Source organism: Gasterosteus aculeatus, chromosome 2 (assembly GCF_964276395.1).
Source record: "Gasterosteus aculeatus chromosome 2, fGasAcu3.hap1.1, whole genome shotgun sequence".
Classification (NCBI taxonomy): domain Eukaryota; kingdom Metazoa; phylum Chordata; class Actinopteri; order Perciformes; family Gasterosteidae; genus Gasterosteus; species Gasterosteus aculeatus.
The window spans coordinates 22,996,937-23,014,489 of NC_135689.1; the positions used below are offsets into that span (position 1 = coordinate 22,996,937).

Below are 17,553 nucleotides of genomic sequence, written 5' to 3' on the forward strand. Positions count from 1 at the left end.
GACATACAGTTGCTTACGGCCATACCTCTCTGGCTCCGCCTGATCTCGTCTGATCTCAGAAGCTAAGCAGAGTAGGGCCTGGTTAGTACTTGGATGGAAGACCGCCTGGGAATCCCAGGTGCTGTAAGCTTTTTCATTTCGATCTGTAAAAGACACAGAGAAGGCCTTAGAAAGTGACTCCATTTCATTGTCAAAACTACAAAACCTTTGACACATTTTAAAAGATTAGGAAGAGGACATACAGTTGCTTACGGCCATACCTCTCTGGCTCCGCCTGATCTCGTCAGATCTCAGAAGCTAAGCAGAGTAGGGCCTGGTTAGTACTTGGATGGAAGACCGCCTGGGAATCCCAGGTGCCGTAAGCTTTTTCATTTCTCTCTCTGGAAGAAATCGAGAAGGCATTAGAAAGTGACTCCTTTTTCATTATCTAAACTCCAAAACCTTTGACACATTTTAAAATATTAGGAAGAGGACATACAGTTGCTTACGGCCATACCTCTCTGGCTTCGCCTGATCTCGTCTGATCTCAGAAGCTAAGCAGAGTAGGGCCTGGTTAGTACTTGGATGGAAGACCGCCTGGGAATCCCAGGTGCTGTAAGCTTTTTTATTTCGATCTGTAAAAGACACAAAGAAGAACTTAGAAAGTGACTCCATTTCATTGTCAAAACTCCAAAACCTTTGACACATTTTAAAAGATTAGGTAGAGGACATAAGGTTGCTTACGGCCATACCTCTCTGGCTCCGCCTGATCTCGTCTGATCTCAGAAGCTAAGCAGAGTAGGGCCTGGTTAGTACTTGGATGGAAGACCGCCTGGGAATCCCAGGTGCCGTAAGCTTTTTCATTTCTCTCTCTGGAAGAAATCGAGAAGGCCTTAGAAAGTGACTCCTTTTTCATTATCAAAACTCCAAAACCTTTGACACATTTTAAAATATTAGGAAGAGGACATACAGTTGCTTACGGCCATACCTCTCTGGCTCCGCCTGATCTCGTCAGATCTCAGAAGCTAAGCAGAGTAGGGCCTGGTTAGTACTTGGATGGAAGACCGCCTGGGAATCCCAGGTGCCGTAAGCTTTTTCATTTCTCTCTCTGGAAGAAATTGAGAAGGCCTTAGAAAGTGACTCCTTTTTCATTATCAAAACTCCAAAACCTTTGACACATTTTAAAAGATTAGGAAGAGGACATACAGTTGCTTACGGCCATACCTCTCTGGCTCCGCCTGATCTCGTCTGATCTCAGAAGCTAAGCAGAGTAGGGCCTGGTTAGTACTTGGATGGAAGACCGCCTGGGAATCCCAGGTGCTGTAAGCTTTTTCATTTCGATCTGTAAAAGACACAGAGAAGGCCTTAGAAAGTGACTCCTTTTTCATTATCAAAACTCCAAAACCTTTGACACATTTTAAAAGATTAGGTAGAGGACATACAGTTGCTTACGGCCATACCTCTCTGGCTCCGCCTGATCTCGTCAGATCTCAGAAGCTAAGCAGAGTAGGGCCTGGTTAGTACTTGGATGGAAGACCGCCTGGGAATCCCAGGTGCTGTAAGCTTTTTCATTTCGATCTGTAAAAGACACAGAGAAGGCCTTAGAAAGTGACTCCTTTTTCATTATCAAAACTCCAAAACCTTTGACACATTTTAAAAGATTAGGTAGAGGACATACAGTTGCTTACGGCCATACCTCTCTGGCTCCGCCTGATCTCGTCTGATCTCAGAAGCTAAGCAGAGTAGGGCCTGGTTAGTACTTGGATGGAAGACCGCCTGGGAATCCCAGGTGCTGTAAGCTTTTTCATTTCGATCTGTAAAAGACACAGAGAAGGCCTTAGAAAGTGACTCCATTTCATTGTCAAAACTACAAAACCTTTGACACATTTTAAAAGATTAGGAAGAGGACATAGAGTTGCTTACGGCCATACCTCTCTGGCTCCGCCTGATCTCGTCAGATCTCAGAAGCTAAGCAGAGTAGGGCCTGGTTAGTACTTGGATGGAAGACCGCCTGGGAATCCCAGGTGCCGTAAGCTTTTTCATTTCTCTCTCTGGAAGAAATCGAGAAGGCATTAGAAAGTGACTCCTTTTTCATTATCAAAACTCCAAAACCTTTGACACATTTTAAAAGATTAGGAAGAGGACATACAGTTGCTTACGGCCATACCTCTCTGGCTCCGCCTGATCTCGTCTGATCTCAGAAGCTAAGCAGAGTAGGGCCTGGTTAGTACTTGGATGGAAGACCGCCTGGGAATCCCAGGTGCTGTAAGCTTTTTCATTTCGATCTGTAAAAGACACAGAGAAGGCCTTAGAAAGTGACTCCATTTCATTGTCAAAACTACAAAACCTTTGACACATTTTAAAAGATTAGGAAGAGGACATACAGTTGCTTACGGCCATACCTCTCTGGCTTCGCCTGATCTCGTCTGATCTCAGAAGCTAAGCAGAGTAGGGCCTGGTTAGTACTTGGATGGAAGACCGCCTGGGAATCCCAGGTGCCGTAAGCTTTTTCATTTCTCTCTCTGGAAGAAATCGAGAAGGCATTAGAAAGTGACTCCTTTTTCATTATCAAAACTCCAAAACCTTTGACACATTTTAAAAGATTAGGTAGAGGACATACAGTTGCTTACGGCCATACCTCTCTGGCTCCGCCTGATCTCGTCAGATCTCAGAAGCTAAGCAGAGTAGGGCCTGGTTAGTACTTGGATGGAAGACCGCCTGGGAATCCCAGGTGCTGTAAGCTTTTTCATTTCGATCTGTAAAAGACACAGAGAAGGCCTTAGAAAGTGACTCCTTTTTCATTATCAAAACTCCAAAACCTTTGACACATTTTAAAAGATTAGGTAGAGGACATACAGTTGCTTACGGCCATACCTCTCTGGCTCCGCCTGATCTCGTCTGATCTCAGAAGCTAAGCAGAGTAGGGCCTGGTTAGTACTTGGATGGAAGACCGCCTGGGAATCCCAGGTGCTGTAAGCTTTTTCATTTCGATCTGTAAAAGACACAGAGAAGGCCTTAGAAAGTGACTCCATTTCATTGTCAAAACTACAAAACCTTTGACACATTTTAAAAGATTAGGAAGAGGACATAGAGTTGCTTACGGCCATACCTCTCTGGCTCCGCCTGATCTCGTCAGATCTCAGAAGCTAAGCAGAGTAGGGCCTGGTTAGTACTTGGATGGAAGACCGCCTGGGAATCCCAGGTGCCGTAAGCTTTTTCATTTCTCTCTCTGGAAGAAATCGAGAAGGCATTAGAAAGTGACTCCTTTTTCATTATCAAAACTCCAAAACCTTTGACACATTTTAAAAGATTAGGAAGAGGACATACAGTTGCTTACGGCCATACCTCTCTGGCTCCGCCTGATCTCGTCTGATCTCAGAAGCTAAGCAGAGTAGGGCCTGGTTAGTACTTGGATGGAAGACCGCCTGGGAATCCCAGGTGCTGTAAGCTTTTTCATTTCGATCTGTAAAAGACACAGAGAAGGCCTTAGAAAGTGACTCCATTTCATTGTCAAAACTACAAAACCTTTGACACATTTTAAAAGATTAGGAAGAGGACATACAGTTTCTTACGGCCATACCTCTCTGGCTCCGCCTGATCTCGTCTGATCTCAGAAGCTAAGCAGAGTAGGGCCTGGTTAGTACTTGGATGGAAGACCGCCTGGGAATCCCAGGTGCCGTAAGCTTTTTCATTTCTCTCTCTGGAAGAAATCGAGAAGGCATTAGAAAGTGACTCCTTTTTCATTATCAAAACTCCAAAACCTTTGACACATTTTAAAAGATTAGGAAGAGGACATACAGTTGCTTACGGCCATACCTCTCTGGCTCGGCCTGATCTCGTCTGATCTCAGAAGCTAAGCAGAGTAGGGCCTGGTTAGTACTTGGATGGAAGACCGCCTGGGAATCCCAGGTGCTGTAAGCTTTTTCATTTCGATCTGTAAAAGACACAGAGAAGGCCTTAGAAAGTGACTCCTTTTTCATTATCAAAACTCCAAAACCTTTGACACATTTTAAAAGATTAGGTAGAGGACATACAGTTGCTTACGGCCATACCTCTCTGGCTCCGCCTGATCTCGTCAGATCTCAGAAGCTAAGCAGAGTAGGGCCTGGTTAGTACTTGGATGGAAGACCGCCTGGGAATCCCAGGTGCTGTAAGCTTTTTCATTTCGATCTGTAAAAGACACAGAGAAGGCCTTAGAAAGTGACTCCATTTCATTGTCAAAACTACAAAACCTTTGACACATTTTAAAAGATTAGGTAGAGGACATACAGTTGCTTACGGCCATACCTCTCTGGCTCCGCCTGATCTCGTCTGATCTCAGAAGCTAAGCAGAGTAGGGCCTGGTTAGTACTTGGATGGAAGACCGCCTGGGAATCCCAGGTGCTGTACGCTTTTTCATTTCGATCTGTAAAAGACACAGAGAAGGCCTTAGAAAGTGACTCCATTTAATTGTCAAAACTACAAAACCTTTGACACATTTTAAAAGATTAGGTAGAGGACATACAGTTGCTTACGGCCATACCTCTCTGGCTCCGCCTGATCTCGTCTGATCTCAGAAGCTAAGCAGAGTAGGGCCTGGTTAGTACTTGGATGGAAGACCGCCTGGGAATCCCAGGTGCCGTAAGCTTTTTCATTTCTCTCTCTGGAAGAAATCGAGAAGGCATTAGAAAGTGACTCCTTTTTCATTATCAAAACTCCAAAACCTTTGACACATTTTAAAAGATTAGGAAGAGGACATACAGTTGCTTACAGCCATACCTCTCTGGCTCCGTCTGATCTCAGAAGCTAAGCAGAGTAGGGCCTGGTTAGTACTTGGATGGAAGACCGCCTGGGAATCCCAGGTGCTGTACGCTTTTTCATTTCGATCTGTAAAAGACACAGAGAAGGCCTTAGAAAGTGACTCCATTTAATTGTCAAAACTACAAAACCTTTGACACATTTTAAAAGATTAGGTAGAGGACATACAGTTGCTTACGGCCATACCTCTCTGGCTCCGCCTGATCTCGTCTGATCTCAGAAGCTAAGCAGAGTAGGGCCTGGTTAGTACTTGGATGGAAGACCGCCTGGGAATCCCAGGTGCCGTAAGCTTTTTCATTTCTCTCTCTGGAAGAAATCGAGAAGGCATTAGAAAGTGACTCCTTTTTCATTATCAAAACTCCAAAACCTTTGACACATTTTAAAAGATTAGGAAGAGGACATACAGTTGCTTACAGCCATACCTCTCTGGCTCCGTCTGATCTCAGAAGCTAAGCAGAGTAGGGCCTGGTTAGTACTTGGATGGAAGACCGCCTGGGAATCCCAGGTGCTGTAAGCTTTTTCATTTCGATCTGTAAAAGACACAGAGAAGGCCTTAGAAAGTGACTCCATTTCATTGTCAAAACTACAAAACCTTTGACACATTTTAAAAGATTAGGAAGAGGACATACAGTTGCTTACGGCCATACCTCTCTGGCTCCGCCTGATCTCGTCAGATCTCAGAAGCTAAGCAGAGTAGGGCCTGGTTAGTACTTGGATGGAAGACCGCCTGGGAATCCCAGGTGCCGTAAGCTTTTTCATTTCTCTCTCTGGAAGAAATCGAGAAGGCATTAGAAAGTGACTCCTTTTTCATTATCTAAACTCCAAAACCTTTGACACATTTTAAAATATTAGGAAGAGGACATACAGTTGCTTACGGCCATACCTCTCTGGCTTCGCCTGATCTCGTCTGATCTCAGAAGCTAAGCAGAGTAGGGCCTGGTTAGTACTTGGATGGAAGACCGCCTGGGAATCCCAGGTGCTGTAAGCTTTTTTATTTCGATCTGTAAAAGACACAAAGAAGAACTTAGAAAGTGACTCCATTTCATTGTCAAAACTCCAAAACCTTTGACACATTTTAAAAGATTAGGTAGAGGACATAAGGTTGCTTACGGCCATACCTCTCTGGCTCCGCCTGATCTCGTCTGATCTCAAAAGCTAAGCAGAGTAGGGACTGGTTAGTACTTGGATGGAAGACCGCCTGGGAATCCCAGGTGCCGTAAGCTTTTTCATTTCTCTCTCTGGAAGAAATCGAGAAGGCATTAGAAAGTGACTCCTTTTTCATTATCAAAACTCCAAAACCTTTGACACATTTTAAAAGATTAGGAAGAGGACATACAGTTGCTTACGGCCATACCTCTCTGGCTCCGCCTGATCTCGTCTGATCTCAGAAGCTAAGCAGAGTAGGGCCTGGTTAGTACTTGGATGGAAGACCGCCTGGGAATCCCAGGTGCTGTAAGCTTTTTCATTTCGATCTGTAAAAGACACAGAGAAGGCCTTAGAAAGTGACTCCATTTCATTGTCAAAACTACAAAACCTTTGACACATTTTAAAAGATTAGGAAGAGGACATACAGTTTCTTACGGCCATACCTCTCTGGCTCCGCCTGATCTCGTCTGATCTCAGAAGCTAAGCAGAGTAGGGCCTGGTTAGTACTTGGATGGAAGACCGCCTGGGAATCCCAGGTGCCGTAAGCTTTTTCATTTCTCTCTCTGGAAGAAATCGAGAAGGCATTAGAAAGTGACTCCTTTTTCATTATCAAAACTCCAAAACCTTTGACACATTTTAAAAGATTAGGAAGAGGACATACAGTTGCTTACGGCCATACCTCTCTGGCTCGGCCTGATCTCGTCTGATCTCAGAAGCTAAGCAGAGTAGGGCCTGGTTAGTACTTGGATGGAAGACCGCCTGGGAATCCCAGGTGCTGTAAGCTTTTTCATTTCGATCTGTAAAAGACACAGAGAAGGCCTTAGAAAGTGACTCCTTTTTCATTATCAAAACTCAAAAACCTTTGACACATTTTAAAAGATTAGGAAGAGGACATACAGTTGCTTACGGCCATACCTCTCTGGCTCCGCCTGATCTCGTCTGATCTCAGAAGCTAAGCAGAGTAGGGCCTGGTTAGTACTTGGATGGAAGACCGCCTGGGAATCCCAGGTGCTGTACGCTTTTTCATTTCGATCTGTAAAAGACACAGAGAAGGCCTTAGAAAGTGACTCCATTTAATTGTCAAAACTACAAAACCTTTGACACATTTTAAAAGATTAGGTAGAGGACATACAGTTGCTTACGGCCATACCTCTCTGGCTCCGCCTGATCTCGTCTGATCTCAGAAGCTAAGCAGAGTAGGGCCTGGTTAGTACTTGGATGGAAGACCGCCTGGGAATCCCAGGTGCCGTAAGCTTTTTCATTTCTCTCTCTGGAAGAAATCGAGAAGGCATTAGAAAGTGACTCCTTTTTCATTATCAAAACTCCAAAACCTTTGACACATTTTAAAAGATTAGGAAGAGGACATACAGTTGCTTACAGCCATACCTCTCTGGCTCCGTCTGATCTCAGAAGCTAAGCAGAGTAGGGCCTGGTTAGTACTTGGATGGAAGACCGCCTGGGAATCCCAGGTGCCGTAAGCTTTTTCATTTCGATCTGTAAAAGACACAGAGAAGGCCTTAGAAAGTGACTCCATTTCATTGTCAAAACTACAAAACCTTTGACACATTTTAAAAGATTAGGTAGAGGACATACAGTTGCTTACGGCCATACCTCTCTGGCTCCACCTGATCTCGTCTGATCTCAGAAGCTAAGCAGAGTAGGGCCTGGTTAGTACTTGGATGGAAGACCGCCTGGGAATCCCAGGTGCCGTAAGCTTTTTCATTTCTCTCTCTGGAAGAAATCGAGAAGGCCTTAGAAAGTGACTCCTTTTTCATTATCAAAACTCCAAAACCTTTGACACATTTTAAAAGATTAGGAAGAGGACATACAGTTGCTTACGGCCATACCTCTCTGGCTCCGCCTGATCTCGTCTGATCTCAGAAGCTAAGCAGAGTAGGGCCTGGTTAGTACTTGGATGGAAGACCGCCTGGGAATCCCAGGTGCTGTACGCTTTTTCATTTCGATCTGTAAAAGACACAGAGAAGGCCTTAGAAAGTGACTCCATTTAATTGTCAAAACTACAAAACCTTTGACACATTTTAAAAGATTAGGTAGAGGACATACAGTTGCTTACGGCCATACCTCTCTGGCTCCGCCTGATCTCGTCTGATCTCAGAAGCTAAGCAGAGTAGGGCCTGGTTAGTACTTGGATGGAAGACCGCCTGGGAATCCCAGGTGCCGTAAGCTTTTTCATTTCTCTCTCTGGAAGAAATCGAGAAGGCATTAGAAAGTGACTCCTTTTTCATTATCAAAACTCCAAAACCTTTGACACATTTTAAAAGATTAGGAAGAGGACATACAGTTGCTTACAGCCATACCTCTCTGGCTCCGTCTGATCTCAGAAGCTAAGCAGAGTAGGGCCTGGTTAGTACTTGGATGGAAGACCGCCTGGGAATCCCAGGTGCTGTAAGCTTTTTTATTTCGATCTGTAAAAGACACAAAGAAGAACTTAGAAAGTGACTCCATTTCATTGTCAAAACTCCAAAACCTTTGACACATTTTAAAAGATTAGGTAGAGGACATACAGTTGCTTACGGCCATACCTCTCTGGCTCCGCCTGATCTCGTCTGATCTCAAAAGCTAAGCAGAGTAGGGACTGGTTAGTACTTGGATGGAAGACCGCCTGGGAATCCCAGGTGCCGTAAGCTTTTTCATTTCTCTCTCTGGAAGAAATCGAGAAGGCATTAGAAAGTGACTCCTTTTTCATTATCAAAACTCCAAAACCTTTGACACATTTTAAAAGATTAGGAAGAGGACATACAGTTGCTTACGGCCATACCTCTCTGGCTCCGCCTGATCTCGTCTGATCTCAGAAGCTAAGCAGAGTAGGGCCTGGTTAGTACTTGGATGGAAGACCGCCTGGGAATCCCAGGTGCTGTAAGCTTTTTCATTTCGATCTGTAAAAGACACAGAGAAGGCCTTAGAAAGTGACTCCATTTCATTGTCAAAACTACAAAACCTTTGACACATTTTAAAAGATTAGGAAGAGGACATACAGTTTCTTACGGCCATACCTCTCTGGCTCCGCCTGATCTCGTCTGATCTCAGAAGCTAAGCAGAGTAGGGCCTGGTTAGTACTTGGATGGAAGACCGCCTGGGAATCCCAGGTGCCGTAAGCTTTTTCATTTCTCTCTCTGGAAGAAATCGAGAAGGCATTAGAAAGTGACTCCTTTTTCATTATCAAAACTCCAAAACCTTTGACACATTTTAAAAGATTAGGAAGAGGACATACAGTTGCTTACGGCCATACCTCTCTGGCTCGGCCTGATCTCGTCTGATCTCAGAAGCTAAGCAGAGTAGGGCCTGGTTAGTACTTGGATGGAAGACCGCCTGGGAATCCCAGGTGCTGTAAGCTTTTTCATTTCGATCTGTAAAAGACACAGAGAAGGCCTTAGAAAGTGACTCCTTTTTCATTATCAAAACTCAAAAACCTTTGACACATTTTAAAAGATTAGGTAGAGGACATACAGTTGCTTACGGCCATACCTCTCTGGCTCCGCCTGATCTCGTCAGATCTCAGAAGCTAAGCAGAGTAGGGCCTGGTTAGTACTTGGATGGAAGACCGCCTGGGAATCCCAGGTGCTGTAAGCTTTTTCATTTCGATCTGTAAAAGACACAGAGAAGGCCTTAGAAAGTGACTCCATTTCATTGTCAAAACTACAAAACCTTTGACACATTTTAAAAGATTAGGTAGAGGACATACAGTTGCTTACGGCCATACCTCTCTGGCTCCGCCTGATCTCGTCTGATCTCAGAAGCTAAGCAGAGTAGGGCCTGGTTAGTACTTGGATGGAAGACCGCCTGGGAATCCCAGGTGCTGTACGCTTTTTCATTTCGATCTGTAAAAGACACAGAGAAGGCCTTAGAAAGTGACTCCATTTAATTGTCAAAACTACAAAACCTTTGACACATTTTAAAAGATTAGGTAGAGGACATACAGTTGCTTACGGCCATACCTCTCTGGCTCCGCCTGATCTCGTCTGATCTCAGAAGCTAAGCAGAGTAGGGCCTGGTTAGTACTTGGATGGAAGACCGCCTGGGAATCCCAGGTGCCGTAAGCTTTTTCATTTCTCTCTCTGGAAGAAATCGAGAAGGCATTAGAAAGTGACTCCTTTTTCATTATCAAAACTCCAAAACCTTTGACACATTTTAAAAGATTAGGAAGAGGACATACAGTTGCTTACAGCCATACCTCTCTGGCTCCGTCTGATCTCAGAAGCTAAGCAGAGTAGGGCCTGGTTAGTACTTGGATGGAAGACCGCCTGGGAATCCCAGGTGCCGTAAGCTTTTTCATTTCGATCTGTAAAAGACACAGAGAAGGCCTTAGAAAGTGACTCCATTTCATTGTCAAAACTACAAAACCTTTGACACATTTTAAAAGATTAGGTAGAGGACATACAGTTGCTTACGGCCATACCTCTCTGGCTCCACCTGATCTCGTCTGATCTCAGAAGCTAAGCAGAGTAGGGCCTGGTTAGTACTTGGATGGAAGACCGCCTGGGAATCCCAGGTGCCGTAAGCTTTTTCATTTCTCTCTCTGGAAGAAATCGAGAAGGCCTTAGAAAGTGACTCCTTTTTCATTATCAAAACTCCAAAACCTTTGACACATTTTAAAAGATTAGGAAGAGGACATACAGTTGCTTACGGCCATACCTCTCTGGCTCCGCCTGATCTCGTCTGATCTCAGAAGCTAAGCAGAGTAGGGCCTGGTTAGTACTTGGATGGAAGACCGCCTGGGAATCCCAGGTGCTGTACGCTTTTTCATTTCGATCTGTAAAAGACACAGAGAAGGCCTTAGAAAGTGACTCCATTTAATTGTCAAAACTACAAAACCTTTGACACATTTTAAAAGATTAGGTAGAGGACATACAGTTGCTTACGGCCATACCTCTCTGGCTCCGCCTGATCTCGTCTGATCTCAGAAGCTAAGCAGAGTAGGGCCTGGTTAGTACTTGGATGGAAGACCGCCTGGGAATCCCAGGTGCCGTAAGCTTTTTCATTTCTCTCTCTGGAAGAAATCGAGAAGGCATTAGAAAGTGACTCCTTTTTCATTATCAAAACTCCAAAACCTTTGACACATTTTAAAAGATTAGGAAGAGGACATACAGTTGCTTACAGCCATACCTCTCTGGCTCCGTCTGATCTCAGAAGCTAAGCAGAGTAGGGCCTGGTTAGTACTTGGATGGAAGACCGCCTGGGAATCCCAGGTGCTGTAAGCTTTTTCATTTCGATCTGTAAAAGACACAGAGAAGGCCTTAGAAAGTGACTCCATTTCATTGTCAAAACTACAAAACCTTTGACACATTTTAAAAGATTAGGAAGAGGACATACAGTTGCTTACGGCCATACCTCTCTGGCTCCGCCTGATCTCGTCAGATCTCAGAAGCTAAGCAGAGTAGGGCCTGGTTAGTACTTGGATGGAAGACCGCCTGGGAATCCCAGGTGCCGTAAGCTTTTTCATTTCTCTCTCTGGAAGAAATCGAGAAGGCATTAGAAAGTGACTCCTTTTTCATTATCTAAACTCCAAAACCTTTGACACATTTTAAAATATTAGGAAGAGGACATACAGTTGCTTACGGCCATACCTCTCTGGCTTCGCCTGATCTCGTCTGATCTCAGAAGCTAAGCAGAGTAGGGCCTGGTTAGTACTTGGATGGAAGACCGCCTGGGAATCCCAGGTGCTGTAAGCTTTTTTATTTCGATCTGTAAAAGACACAAAGAAGAACTTAGAAAGTGACTCCATTTCATTGTCAAAACTCCAAAACCTTTGACACATTTTAAAAGATTAGGTAGAGGACATAAGGTTGCTTACGGCCATACCTCTCTGGCTCCGCCTGATCTCGTCTGATCTCAGAAGCTAAGCAGAGTAGGGCCTGGTTAGTACTTGGATGGAAGACCGCCTGGGAATCCCAGGTGCCGTAAGCTTTTTCATTTCTCTCTCTGGAAGAAATCGAGAAGGCATTAGAAAGTGACTCCTTTTTCATTATCAAAACTCCAAAACCTTTGACACATTTTAAAATATTAGGAAGAGGACATACAGTTGCTTACGGCCATACCTCTCTGGCTCCGTCTGATCTCAGAAGCTAAGCAGAGTAGGGCCTGGTTAGTACTTGGATGGAAGACCGCCTGGGAATCCCAGGTGCTGTAAGCTTTTTCATTTCGATCTGTAAAAGACACAGAGAAGGCCTTAGAAAGTGACTCCATTTCATTGTCAAAACTACAAAACCTTTGACACATTTTAAAAGATTAGGAAGAGGACATACAGTTGCTTACGGCCATACCTCTCTGGCTCCGCCTGATCTCGTCAGATCTCAGAAGCTAAGCAGAGTAGGGCCTGGTTAGTACTTGGATGGAAGACCGCCTGGGAATCCCAGGTGCTGTAAGCTTTTTCATTTCTCTCTCTGGAAGAAATCGAGAAGGCATTAGAAAGTGACTCCTTTTTCATTATCTAAACTCCAAAACCTTTGACACATTTTAAAATATTAGGAAGAGGACATACAGTTGCTTACGGCCATACCTCTCTGGCTCCGCCTGATCTCGTCTGATCTCAGAAGCTAAGCAGAGTAGGGCCTGGTTAGTACTTGGATGGAAGACCGCCTGGGAATCCCAGGTGCTGTAAGCTTTTTCATTTCGATCTGTAACAGACACAGAGAAGGCCTTAGAAAGTGACTCCATTTCATTGTCAAAACTACAAAACCTTTGACACATTTTAAAAGATTAGGAAGAGGACATACAGTTGCTTACGGCCATACCTCTCTGGCTCCGCCTGATCTCGTCAGATCTCAGAAGCTAAGCAGAGTAGGGCCTGGTTAGTACTTGGATGGAAGACCGCCTGGGAATCCCAGGTGCCGTAAGCTTTTTCATTTCTCTCTCTGGAAGAAATCGAGAAGGCATTAGAAAGTGACTCCTTTTTCATTATCTAAACTCCAAAACCTTTGACACATTTTAAAATATTAGGAAGAGGACATACAGTTGCTTACGGCCATACCTCTCTGGCTTCGCCTGATCTCGTCTGATCTCAGAAGCTAAGCAGAGTAGGGCCTGGTTAGTACTTGGATGGAAGACCGCCTGGGAATCCCAGGTGCTGTAAGCTTTTTTATTTCGATCTGTAAAAGACACAAAGAAGAACTTAGAAAGTGACTCCATTTCATTGTCAAAACTCCAAAACCTTTGACACATTTTAAAAGATTAGGTAGAGGACATAAGGTTGCTTACGGCCATACCTCTCTGGCTCCGCCTGATCTCGTCTGATCTCAGAAGCTAAGCAGAGTAGGGCCTGGTTAGTACTTGGATGGAAGACCGCCTGGGAATCCCAGGTGCCGTAAGCTTTTTCATTTCTCTCTCTGGAAGAAATCGAGAAGGCATTAGAAAGTGACTCCTTTTTCATTATCAAAACTCCAAAACCTTAGACACATTTTAAAAGATTAGGAAGAGGACATACAGTTGCTTACGGCCATACCTCTCTGGCTCTGCCTGATCTCGTCTGATCTCAGAAGCTAAGCAGAGTAGGGCCTGGTTAGTACTTGGATGGAAGACCGCCTGGGAATCCCAGGTGCTGTAAGCTTTTTCATTTCGATCTGTAAAAGACACAGAGAAGGCCTTAGAAAGTGACTCCATTTCTTTGTCAAAACTACAAAACCTTTGACACATTTTAAAAGATTAGGAAGAGGACATACAGTTGCTTACGGCCATACCTCTCTGGCTCCGCCTGATCTCGTCAGATCTCAGAAGCTAAGCAGAGTAGGGCCTGGTTAGTACTTGGATGGAAGACCGCCTGGGAATCCCAGGTGCTGTAAGCTTTTTCATTTCGATCTGTAAAAGACACAGAGAAGGCCTTAGAAAGTGACTCCATTTCATTGTCAAAACTACAAAACCTTTGACACATTTTAAAAGATTAGGAAGAGGACATAGAGTTGCTTACGGCCATACCTCTCTGGCTCCGCCTGATCTCGTCAGATCTCAGAAGCTAAGCAGAGTAGGGCCTGGTTAGTACTTGGATGGAAGACCGCCTGGGAATCCCAGGTGCCGTAAGCTTTTTCATTTCTCTCTCTGGAAGAAATCGAGAAGGCATTAGAAAGTGACTCCTTTTTCATTATCAAAACTCCAAAACCTTTGACACATTTTAAAAGATTAGGAAGAGGACATACAGTTGCTTACGGCCATACCTCTCTGGCTCCGCCTGATCTCGTCTGATCTCAGAAGCTAAGCAGAGTAGGGCCTGGTTAGTACTTGGATGGAAGACCGCCTGGGAATCCCAGGTGCCGTAAGCTTTTTCATTTCTCTCTCTGGAAGAAATCGAGAAGGCATTAGAAAGTGACTCCTTTTTCATTATCAAAACTCCAAAACCTTTGACACATTTTAAAAGATTGGGAAGAGGACATACAGTTGCTTACGGCCATACCTCTCTGGCTCGGCCTGATCTCGTCTGATCTCAGAAGCTAAGCAGAGTAGGGCCTGGTTAGTACTTGGATGGAAGACCGCCTGGGAATCCCAGGTGCTGTAAGCTTTTTCATTTCGATCTGTAAAAGACACAGAGAAGGCCTTAGAAAGTGACTCCTTTTTCATTATCAAAACTCCAAAACCTTTGACACATTTTAAAAGATTAGGAAGAGGACATACAGTTGCTTACGGCCATACCTCTCTGGCTCCGCCTGATCTCGTCTGATCTCAGAAGCTAAGCAGAGTAGGGCCTGGTTAGTACTTGGATGGAAGACCGCCTGGGAATCCCAGGTGCTGTACGCTTTTTCATTTCGATCTGTAAAAGACACAGAGAAGGCCTTAGAAAGTGACTCCATTTAATTGTCAAAACTACAAAACCTTTGACACATTTTAAAAGATTAGGTAGAGGACATACAGTTGCTTACGGCCATACCTCTCTGGCTCCGCCTGATCTCGTCTGATCTCAGAAGCTAAGCAGAGTAGGGCCTGGTTAGTACTTGGATGGAAGACCGCCTGGGAATCCCAGGTGCCGTAAGCTTTTTCATTTCTCTCTCTGGAAGAAATCGAGAAGGCATTAGAAAGTGACTCCTTTTTCATTATCAAAACTCCAAAACCTTTGACACATTTTAAAAGATTAGGAAGAGGACATACAGTTGCTTACAGCCATACCTCTCTGGCTCCGTCTGATCTCAGAAGCTAAGCAGAGTAGGGCCTGGTTAGTACTTGGATGGAAGACCGCCTGGGAATCCCAGGTGCTGTACGCTTTTTCATTTCGATCTGTAAAAGACACAGAGAAGGCCTTAGAAAGTGACTCCATTTAATTGTCAAAACTACAAAACCTTTGACACATTTTAAAAGATTAGGTAGAGGACATACAGTTGCTTACGGCCATACCTCTCTGGCTCCGCCTGATCTCGTCTGATCTCAGAAGCTAAGCAGAGTAGGGCCTGGTTAGTACTTGGATGGAAGACCGCCTGGGAATCCCAGGTGCCGTAAGCTTTTTCATTTCTCTCTCTGGAAGAAATCGAGAAGGCATTAGAAAGTGACTCCTTTTTCATTATCAAAACTCCAAAACCTTTGACACATTTTAAAAGATTAGGAAGAGGACATACAGTTGCTTACAGCCATACCTCTCTGGCTCCGTCTGATCTCAGAAGCTAAGGAGAGTAGGGCCTGGTTAGTACTTGGATGGAAGACCGCCTGGGAATCCCAGGTGCTGTAAGCTTTTTCATTTCGATCTGTAAAAGACACAGAGAAGGCCTTAGAAAGTGACTCCATTTCATTGTCAAAACTACAAAACCTTTGACACATTTTAAAAGATTAGGAAGAGGACATACAGTTGCTTACGGCCATACCTCTCTGGCTCCGCCTGATCTCGTCAGATCTCAGAAGCTAAGCAGAGTAGGGCCTGGTTAGTACTTGGATGGAAGACCGCCTGGGAATCCCAGGTGCCGTAAGCTTTTTCATTTCTCTCTCTGGAAGAAATCGAGAAGGCATTAGAAAGTGACTCCTTTTTCATTATCTAAACTCCAAAACCTTTGACACATTTTAAAATATTAGGAAGAGGACATACAGTTGCTTACGGCCATACCTCTCTGGCTTCGCCTGATCTCGTCTGATCTCAGAAGCTAAGCAGAGTAGGGCCTGGTTAGTACTTGGATGGAAGACCGCCTGGGAATCCCAGGTGCTGTAAGCTTTTTTATTTCGATCTGTAAAAGACACAAAGAAGAACTTAGAAAGTGACTCCATTTCATTGTCAAAACTCCAAAACCTTTGACACATTTTAAAAGATTAGGTAGAGGACATAAGGTTGCTTACGGCCATACCTCTCTGGCTCCGCCTGATCTCGTCTGATCTCAGAAGCTAAGCAGAGTAGGGCCTGGTTAGTACTTGGATGGAAGACCGCCTGGGAATCCCAGGTGCCGTAAGCTTTTTCATTTCTCTCTCTGGAAGAAATCGAGAAGGCATTAGAAAGTGACTCCTTTTTCATTATCAAAACTCCAAAACCTTTGACACATTTTAAAATATTAGGAAGAGGACATACAGTTGCTTACGGCCATACCTCTCTGGCTCCGCCTGATCTCGTCAGATCTCAGAAGCTAAGCAGAGTAGGGCCTGGTTAGTACTTGGATGGAAGACCGCCTGGGAATCCCAGGTGCCGTAAGCTTTTTCATTTCTCTCTCTGGAAGAAATTGAGAAGGCCTTAGAAAGTGACTCCTTTTTCATTATCAAAACTCCAAAACCTTTGACACATTTTAAAAGATTAGGAAGAGGACATACAGTTGCTTACGGCCATACCTCTCTGGCTCCGCCTGATCTCGTCTGATCTCAGAAGCTAAGCAGAGTAGGGCCTGGTTAGTACTTGGATGGAAGACCGCCTGGGAATCCCAGGTGCTGTAAGCTTTTTCATTTCGATCTGTAAAAGACACAGAGAAGGCCTTAGAAAGTGACTCCATTTCATTGTCAAAACTACAAAACCTTTGACACATTTTAAAAGATTAGGTAGAGGACATACAGTTGCTTACGGCCATACCTCTCTGGCTCCGCCTGATCTCGTCTGATCTCAGAAGCTAAGCAGAGTAGGGCCTGGTTAGTACTTGGATGGAAGACCGCCTGGGAATCCCAGGTGCCGTAAGCTTTTTCATTTCTCTCTCTGGAAGAAATCGAGAAGGCATTAGAAAGTGACTCCTTTTTCATTATCAAAACTCCAAAACCTTTGACACATTTTAAAAGATTAGGAAGAGGACATACAGTTGCTTACGGCCATACCTCTCTGGCTCGGCCTGATCTCGTCTGATCTCAGAAGCTAAGCAGAGTAGGGCCTGGTTAGTACTTGGATGGAAGACCGCCTGGGAATCCCAGGTGCTGTAAGCTTTTTCATTTCGATCTGTAAAAGACACAGAGAAGGCCTTAGAAAGTGACTCCATTTCATTGTCAAAACTACAAAACCTTTGACACATTTTAAAAGATTAGGAAGAGGACATACAGTTTCTTACGGCCATACCTCTCTGGCACCGCCTGATCTCGTCTGATCTCAGAAGCTAAGCAGAGTAGGGCCTGGTTAGTACTTGGATGGAAGACCGCCTGGGAATCCCAGGTGCCGTAAGCTTTTTCATTTCTCTCTCTGGAAGAAATCGAGAAGGCATTAGAAAGTGACTCCTTTTTCATTATCAAAACTCCAAAACCTTTGAC

General features: G+C 44.4%; 66 non-coding genes and 9 pseudogenes across 66 annotated transcripts; all 75 read left to right on the forward strand.

Moving 5' to 3' along the window:
* Positions 1-11: 11 nt before the first annotated feature.
* On the forward strand, positions 12-130 carry LOC144396681 (5S ribosomal RNA). The gene has a single exon (XR_013458827.1). It is a non-coding gene; the product is annotated as a 5S ribosomal RNA (ribosomal RNA).
* A 116-nt stretch (positions 131-246) lies between these two features.
* On the forward strand, positions 247-365 carry LOC144400244 (5S ribosomal RNA). The gene has a single exon (XR_013462182.1). It is a non-coding gene; the product is annotated as a 5S ribosomal RNA (ribosomal RNA).
* A 117-nt stretch (positions 366-482) lies between these two features.
* Positions 483-601, forward strand: LOC144393689 (5S ribosomal RNA). The gene has a single exon (XR_013456534.1). It is a non-coding gene; the product is annotated as a 5S ribosomal RNA (ribosomal RNA).
* A 116-nt stretch (positions 602-717) lies between these two features.
* On the forward strand, positions 718-836 carry LOC144402441 (5S ribosomal RNA). The gene has a single exon (XR_013464377.1). It is a non-coding gene; the product is annotated as a 5S ribosomal RNA (ribosomal RNA).
* A 117-nt stretch (positions 837-953) lies between these two features.
* LOC144400255 (5S ribosomal RNA) lies at positions 954-1,072 on the forward strand. Its single transcript, XR_013462193.1, has one exon. It is a non-coding gene; the product is annotated as a 5S ribosomal RNA (ribosomal RNA).
* Positions 1,073-1,189: 117 nt separating this feature from the next.
* LOC144396682 (5S ribosomal RNA) lies at positions 1,190-1,308 on the forward strand. The gene has a single exon (XR_013458828.1). It is a non-coding gene; the product is annotated as a 5S ribosomal RNA (ribosomal RNA).
* A 117-nt stretch (positions 1,309-1,425) lies between these two features.
* LOC144390158 (5S ribosomal RNA) lies at positions 1,426-1,544 on the forward strand. Its single transcript, XR_013454228.1, has one exon. It is a non-coding gene; the product is annotated as a 5S ribosomal RNA (ribosomal RNA).
* A 117-nt stretch (positions 1,545-1,661) lies between these two features.
* On the forward strand, positions 1,662-1,780 carry LOC144396683 (5S ribosomal RNA). The gene has a single exon (XR_013458829.1). It is a non-coding gene; the product is annotated as a 5S ribosomal RNA (ribosomal RNA).
* A 116-nt stretch (positions 1,781-1,896) lies between these two features.
* Positions 1,897-2,015, forward strand: LOC144400267 (5S ribosomal RNA). The gene has a single exon (XR_013462205.1). It is a non-coding gene; the product is annotated as a 5S ribosomal RNA (ribosomal RNA).
* A 117-nt stretch (positions 2,016-2,132) lies between these two features.
* On the forward strand, positions 2,133-2,251 carry LOC144396684 (5S ribosomal RNA). The gene has a single exon (XR_013458830.1). It is a non-coding gene; the product is annotated as a 5S ribosomal RNA (ribosomal RNA).
* Positions 2,252-2,367: 116 nt separating this feature from the next.
* LOC144400908 (5S ribosomal RNA) lies at positions 2,368-2,486 on the forward strand. Its single transcript, XR_013462843.1, has one exon. It is a non-coding gene; the product is annotated as a 5S ribosomal RNA (ribosomal RNA).
* Positions 2,487-2,603: 117 nt separating this feature from the next.
* On the forward strand, positions 2,604-2,722 carry LOC144390159 (5S ribosomal RNA). The gene has a single exon (XR_013454229.1). It is a non-coding gene; the product is annotated as a 5S ribosomal RNA (ribosomal RNA).
* Positions 2,723-2,839: 117 nt separating this feature from the next.
* Positions 2,840-2,958, forward strand: LOC144396685 (5S ribosomal RNA). Its single transcript, XR_013458831.1, has one exon. It is a non-coding gene; the product is annotated as a 5S ribosomal RNA (ribosomal RNA).
* A 116-nt stretch (positions 2,959-3,074) lies between these two features.
* Positions 3,075-3,193, forward strand: LOC144400278 (5S ribosomal RNA). The gene has a single exon (XR_013462216.1). It is a non-coding gene; the product is annotated as a 5S ribosomal RNA (ribosomal RNA).
* A 117-nt stretch (positions 3,194-3,310) lies between these two features.
* LOC144396687 (5S ribosomal RNA) lies at positions 3,311-3,429 on the forward strand. The gene has a single exon (XR_013458833.1). It is a non-coding gene; the product is annotated as a 5S ribosomal RNA (ribosomal RNA).
* Positions 3,430-3,545: 116 nt separating this feature from the next.
* Positions 3,546-3,664, forward strand: LOC144397683 (5S ribosomal RNA). The gene has a single exon (XR_013459830.1). It is a non-coding gene; the product is annotated as a 5S ribosomal RNA (ribosomal RNA).
* A 117-nt stretch (positions 3,665-3,781) lies between these two features.
* Positions 3,782-3,900, forward strand: LOC144399251 (5S ribosomal RNA). The gene has a single exon (XR_013461396.1). It is a non-coding gene; the product is annotated as a 5S ribosomal RNA (ribosomal RNA).
* A 117-nt stretch (positions 3,901-4,017) lies between these two features.
* On the forward strand, positions 4,018-4,136 carry LOC144390160 (5S ribosomal RNA). Its single transcript, XR_013454230.1, has one exon. It is a non-coding gene; the product is annotated as a 5S ribosomal RNA (ribosomal RNA).
* Positions 4,137-4,252: 116 nt separating this feature from the next.
* On the forward strand, positions 4,253-4,371 carry LOC144398626 (5S ribosomal RNA). The gene has a single exon (XR_013460773.1). It is a non-coding gene; the product is annotated as a 5S ribosomal RNA (ribosomal RNA).
* Positions 4,372-4,487: 116 nt separating this feature from the next.
* Positions 4,488-4,606, forward strand: LOC144402443 (5S ribosomal RNA). The gene has a single exon (XR_013464379.1). It is a non-coding gene; the product is annotated as a 5S ribosomal RNA (ribosomal RNA).
* Positions 4,607-4,723: 117 nt separating this feature from the next.
* Positions 4,724-4,832, forward strand: LOC144399998 (5S ribosomal RNA; annotated as a pseudogene).
* Positions 4,833-4,948: 116 nt separating this feature from the next.
* Positions 4,949-5,067, forward strand: LOC144402444 (5S ribosomal RNA). Its single transcript, XR_013464380.1, has one exon. It is a non-coding gene; the product is annotated as a 5S ribosomal RNA (ribosomal RNA).
* Positions 5,068-5,184: 117 nt separating this feature from the next.
* Positions 5,185-5,293, forward strand: LOC144399934 (5S ribosomal RNA; annotated as a pseudogene).
* Positions 5,294-5,409: 116 nt separating this feature from the next.
* LOC144400289 (5S ribosomal RNA) lies at positions 5,410-5,528 on the forward strand. Its single transcript, XR_013462227.1, has one exon. It is a non-coding gene; the product is annotated as a 5S ribosomal RNA (ribosomal RNA).
* A 117-nt stretch (positions 5,529-5,645) lies between these two features.
* LOC144393700 (5S ribosomal RNA) lies at positions 5,646-5,764 on the forward strand. Its single transcript, XR_013456545.1, has one exon. It is a non-coding gene; the product is annotated as a 5S ribosomal RNA (ribosomal RNA).
* Positions 5,765-5,880: 116 nt separating this feature from the next.
* Positions 5,881-5,999, forward strand: LOC144399739 (5S ribosomal RNA). Its single transcript, XR_013461885.1, has one exon. It is a non-coding gene; the product is annotated as a 5S ribosomal RNA (ribosomal RNA).
* A 117-nt stretch (positions 6,000-6,116) lies between these two features.
* On the forward strand, positions 6,117-6,235 carry LOC144396688 (5S ribosomal RNA). Its single transcript, XR_013458834.1, has one exon. It is a non-coding gene; the product is annotated as a 5S ribosomal RNA (ribosomal RNA).
* A 116-nt stretch (positions 6,236-6,351) lies between these two features.
* LOC144397684 (5S ribosomal RNA) lies at positions 6,352-6,470 on the forward strand. The gene has a single exon (XR_013459831.1). It is a non-coding gene; the product is annotated as a 5S ribosomal RNA (ribosomal RNA).
* Positions 6,471-6,587: 117 nt separating this feature from the next.
* LOC144399252 (5S ribosomal RNA) lies at positions 6,588-6,706 on the forward strand. The gene has a single exon (XR_013461397.1). It is a non-coding gene; the product is annotated as a 5S ribosomal RNA (ribosomal RNA).
* Positions 6,707-6,823: 117 nt separating this feature from the next.
* Positions 6,824-6,942, forward strand: LOC144398627 (5S ribosomal RNA). The gene has a single exon (XR_013460774.1). It is a non-coding gene; the product is annotated as a 5S ribosomal RNA (ribosomal RNA).
* Positions 6,943-7,058: 116 nt separating this feature from the next.
* Positions 7,059-7,177, forward strand: LOC144402445 (5S ribosomal RNA). The gene has a single exon (XR_013464381.1). It is a non-coding gene; the product is annotated as a 5S ribosomal RNA (ribosomal RNA).
* A 117-nt stretch (positions 7,178-7,294) lies between these two features.
* Positions 7,295-7,403, forward strand: LOC144399990 (5S ribosomal RNA; annotated as a pseudogene).
* A 116-nt stretch (positions 7,404-7,519) lies between these two features.
* LOC144397995 (5S ribosomal RNA) lies at positions 7,520-7,638 on the forward strand. The gene has a single exon (XR_013460142.1). It is a non-coding gene; the product is annotated as a 5S ribosomal RNA (ribosomal RNA).
* Positions 7,639-7,755: 117 nt separating this feature from the next.
* Positions 7,756-7,874, forward strand: LOC144398628 (5S ribosomal RNA). Its single transcript, XR_013460775.1, has one exon. It is a non-coding gene; the product is annotated as a 5S ribosomal RNA (ribosomal RNA).
* A 116-nt stretch (positions 7,875-7,990) lies between these two features.
* LOC144402446 (5S ribosomal RNA) lies at positions 7,991-8,109 on the forward strand. The gene has a single exon (XR_013464382.1). It is a non-coding gene; the product is annotated as a 5S ribosomal RNA (ribosomal RNA).
* A 117-nt stretch (positions 8,110-8,226) lies between these two features.
* On the forward strand, positions 8,227-8,335 carry LOC144399935 (5S ribosomal RNA; annotated as a pseudogene).
* Positions 8,336-8,451: 116 nt separating this feature from the next.
* Positions 8,452-8,570, forward strand: LOC144399740 (5S ribosomal RNA). Its single transcript, XR_013461886.1, has one exon. It is a non-coding gene; the product is annotated as a 5S ribosomal RNA (ribosomal RNA).
* A 117-nt stretch (positions 8,571-8,687) lies between these two features.
* On the forward strand, positions 8,688-8,806 carry LOC144396689 (5S ribosomal RNA). Its single transcript, XR_013458835.1, has one exon. It is a non-coding gene; the product is annotated as a 5S ribosomal RNA (ribosomal RNA).
* A 116-nt stretch (positions 8,807-8,922) lies between these two features.
* On the forward strand, positions 8,923-9,041 carry LOC144397685 (5S ribosomal RNA). Its single transcript, XR_013459832.1, has one exon. It is a non-coding gene; the product is annotated as a 5S ribosomal RNA (ribosomal RNA).
* Positions 9,042-9,158: 117 nt separating this feature from the next.
* Positions 9,159-9,277, forward strand: LOC144399253 (5S ribosomal RNA). Its single transcript, XR_013461398.1, has one exon. It is a non-coding gene; the product is annotated as a 5S ribosomal RNA (ribosomal RNA).
* A 117-nt stretch (positions 9,278-9,394) lies between these two features.
* Positions 9,395-9,513, forward strand: LOC144390162 (5S ribosomal RNA). Its single transcript, XR_013454233.1, has one exon. It is a non-coding gene; the product is annotated as a 5S ribosomal RNA (ribosomal RNA).
* Positions 9,514-9,629: 116 nt separating this feature from the next.
* Positions 9,630-9,748, forward strand: LOC144398629 (5S ribosomal RNA). The gene has a single exon (XR_013460776.1). It is a non-coding gene; the product is annotated as a 5S ribosomal RNA (ribosomal RNA).
* A 116-nt stretch (positions 9,749-9,864) lies between these two features.
* Positions 9,865-9,983, forward strand: LOC144402447 (5S ribosomal RNA). Its single transcript, XR_013464383.1, has one exon. It is a non-coding gene; the product is annotated as a 5S ribosomal RNA (ribosomal RNA).
* Positions 9,984-10,100: 117 nt separating this feature from the next.
* On the forward strand, positions 10,101-10,209 carry LOC144399991 (5S ribosomal RNA; annotated as a pseudogene).
* A 116-nt stretch (positions 10,210-10,325) lies between these two features.
* LOC144399109 (5S ribosomal RNA) lies at positions 10,326-10,444 on the forward strand. The gene has a single exon (XR_013461254.1). It is a non-coding gene; the product is annotated as a 5S ribosomal RNA (ribosomal RNA).
* Positions 10,445-10,561: 117 nt separating this feature from the next.
* LOC144398630 (5S ribosomal RNA) lies at positions 10,562-10,680 on the forward strand. The gene has a single exon (XR_013460777.1). It is a non-coding gene; the product is annotated as a 5S ribosomal RNA (ribosomal RNA).
* Positions 10,681-10,796: 116 nt separating this feature from the next.
* On the forward strand, positions 10,797-10,915 carry LOC144402448 (5S ribosomal RNA). Its single transcript, XR_013464384.1, has one exon. It is a non-coding gene; the product is annotated as a 5S ribosomal RNA (ribosomal RNA).
* Positions 10,916-11,032: 117 nt separating this feature from the next.
* Positions 11,033-11,141, forward strand: LOC144399936 (5S ribosomal RNA; annotated as a pseudogene).
* Positions 11,142-11,257: 116 nt separating this feature from the next.
* Positions 11,258-11,376, forward strand: LOC144400300 (5S ribosomal RNA). Its single transcript, XR_013462238.1, has one exon. It is a non-coding gene; the product is annotated as a 5S ribosomal RNA (ribosomal RNA).
* A 117-nt stretch (positions 11,377-11,493) lies between these two features.
* LOC144393711 (5S ribosomal RNA) lies at positions 11,494-11,612 on the forward strand. The gene has a single exon (XR_013456556.1). It is a non-coding gene; the product is annotated as a 5S ribosomal RNA (ribosomal RNA).
* Positions 11,613-11,728: 116 nt separating this feature from the next.
* On the forward strand, positions 11,729-11,847 carry LOC144402449 (5S ribosomal RNA). The gene has a single exon (XR_013464385.1). It is a non-coding gene; the product is annotated as a 5S ribosomal RNA (ribosomal RNA).
* A 117-nt stretch (positions 11,848-11,964) lies between these two features.
* On the forward strand, positions 11,965-12,073 carry LOC144399885 (5S ribosomal RNA; annotated as a pseudogene).
* A 116-nt stretch (positions 12,074-12,189) lies between these two features.
* Positions 12,190-12,308, forward strand: LOC144390164 (5S ribosomal RNA). The gene has a single exon (XR_013454234.1). It is a non-coding gene; the product is annotated as a 5S ribosomal RNA (ribosomal RNA).
* A 117-nt stretch (positions 12,309-12,425) lies between these two features.
* LOC144396690 (5S ribosomal RNA) lies at positions 12,426-12,544 on the forward strand. The gene has a single exon (XR_013458836.1). It is a non-coding gene; the product is annotated as a 5S ribosomal RNA (ribosomal RNA).
* Positions 12,545-12,660: 116 nt separating this feature from the next.
* On the forward strand, positions 12,661-12,779 carry LOC144400311 (5S ribosomal RNA). Its single transcript, XR_013462249.1, has one exon. It is a non-coding gene; the product is annotated as a 5S ribosomal RNA (ribosomal RNA).
* A 117-nt stretch (positions 12,780-12,896) lies between these two features.
* On the forward strand, positions 12,897-13,015 carry LOC144393733 (5S ribosomal RNA). Its single transcript, XR_013456578.1, has one exon. It is a non-coding gene; the product is annotated as a 5S ribosomal RNA (ribosomal RNA).
* A 116-nt stretch (positions 13,016-13,131) lies between these two features.
* Positions 13,132-13,250, forward strand: LOC144402450 (5S ribosomal RNA). The gene has a single exon (XR_013464386.1). It is a non-coding gene; the product is annotated as a 5S ribosomal RNA (ribosomal RNA).
* A 117-nt stretch (positions 13,251-13,367) lies between these two features.
* On the forward strand, positions 13,368-13,486 carry LOC144398074 (5S ribosomal RNA). Its single transcript, XR_013460221.1, has one exon. It is a non-coding gene; the product is annotated as a 5S ribosomal RNA (ribosomal RNA).
* A 116-nt stretch (positions 13,487-13,602) lies between these two features.
* Positions 13,603-13,721, forward strand: LOC144390166 (5S ribosomal RNA). The gene has a single exon (XR_013454236.1). It is a non-coding gene; the product is annotated as a 5S ribosomal RNA (ribosomal RNA).
* A 116-nt stretch (positions 13,722-13,837) lies between these two features.
* Positions 13,838-13,956, forward strand: LOC144400322 (5S ribosomal RNA). The gene has a single exon (XR_013462260.1). It is a non-coding gene; the product is annotated as a 5S ribosomal RNA (ribosomal RNA).
* Positions 13,957-14,073: 117 nt separating this feature from the next.
* Positions 14,074-14,192, forward strand: LOC144402451 (5S ribosomal RNA). Its single transcript, XR_013464387.1, has one exon. It is a non-coding gene; the product is annotated as a 5S ribosomal RNA (ribosomal RNA).
* Positions 14,193-14,309: 117 nt separating this feature from the next.
* On the forward strand, positions 14,310-14,428 carry LOC144399254 (5S ribosomal RNA). The gene has a single exon (XR_013461399.1). It is a non-coding gene; the product is annotated as a 5S ribosomal RNA (ribosomal RNA).
* Positions 14,429-14,545: 117 nt separating this feature from the next.
* Positions 14,546-14,664, forward strand: LOC144398631 (5S ribosomal RNA). Its single transcript, XR_013460778.1, has one exon. It is a non-coding gene; the product is annotated as a 5S ribosomal RNA (ribosomal RNA).
* A 116-nt stretch (positions 14,665-14,780) lies between these two features.
* On the forward strand, positions 14,781-14,899 carry LOC144402452 (5S ribosomal RNA). The gene has a single exon (XR_013464388.1). It is a non-coding gene; the product is annotated as a 5S ribosomal RNA (ribosomal RNA).
* A 117-nt stretch (positions 14,900-15,016) lies between these two features.
* On the forward strand, positions 15,017-15,125 carry LOC144399999 (5S ribosomal RNA; annotated as a pseudogene).
* Positions 15,126-15,241: 116 nt separating this feature from the next.
* On the forward strand, positions 15,242-15,360 carry LOC144402454 (5S ribosomal RNA). The gene has a single exon (XR_013464390.1). It is a non-coding gene; the product is annotated as a 5S ribosomal RNA (ribosomal RNA).
* Positions 15,361-15,477: 117 nt separating this feature from the next.
* Positions 15,478-15,586, forward strand: LOC144400008 (5S ribosomal RNA; annotated as a pseudogene).
* A 116-nt stretch (positions 15,587-15,702) lies between these two features.
* LOC144400333 (5S ribosomal RNA) lies at positions 15,703-15,821 on the forward strand. The gene has a single exon (XR_013462271.1). It is a non-coding gene; the product is annotated as a 5S ribosomal RNA (ribosomal RNA).
* A 117-nt stretch (positions 15,822-15,938) lies between these two features.
* LOC144393744 (5S ribosomal RNA) lies at positions 15,939-16,057 on the forward strand. Its single transcript, XR_013456589.1, has one exon. It is a non-coding gene; the product is annotated as a 5S ribosomal RNA (ribosomal RNA).
* A 116-nt stretch (positions 16,058-16,173) lies between these two features.
* Positions 16,174-16,292, forward strand: LOC144402455 (5S ribosomal RNA). Its single transcript, XR_013464391.1, has one exon. It is a non-coding gene; the product is annotated as a 5S ribosomal RNA (ribosomal RNA).
* A 117-nt stretch (positions 16,293-16,409) lies between these two features.
* LOC144400344 (5S ribosomal RNA) lies at positions 16,410-16,528 on the forward strand. Its single transcript, XR_013462282.1, has one exon. It is a non-coding gene; the product is annotated as a 5S ribosomal RNA (ribosomal RNA).
* Positions 16,529-16,645: 117 nt separating this feature from the next.
* Positions 16,646-16,764, forward strand: LOC144396691 (5S ribosomal RNA). Its single transcript, XR_013458837.1, has one exon. It is a non-coding gene; the product is annotated as a 5S ribosomal RNA (ribosomal RNA).
* Positions 16,765-16,880: 116 nt separating this feature from the next.
* LOC144402456 (5S ribosomal RNA) lies at positions 16,881-16,999 on the forward strand. Its single transcript, XR_013464392.1, has one exon. It is a non-coding gene; the product is annotated as a 5S ribosomal RNA (ribosomal RNA).
* Positions 17,000-17,116: 117 nt separating this feature from the next.
* LOC144399255 (5S ribosomal RNA) lies at positions 17,117-17,235 on the forward strand. The gene has a single exon (XR_013461400.1). It is a non-coding gene; the product is annotated as a 5S ribosomal RNA (ribosomal RNA).
* A 116-nt stretch (positions 17,236-17,351) lies between these two features.
* On the forward strand, positions 17,352-17,470 carry LOC144397047 (5S ribosomal RNA). Its single transcript, XR_013459192.1, has one exon. It is a non-coding gene; the product is annotated as a 5S ribosomal RNA (ribosomal RNA).
* Positions 17,471-17,553: the final 83 nt, after the last annotated feature.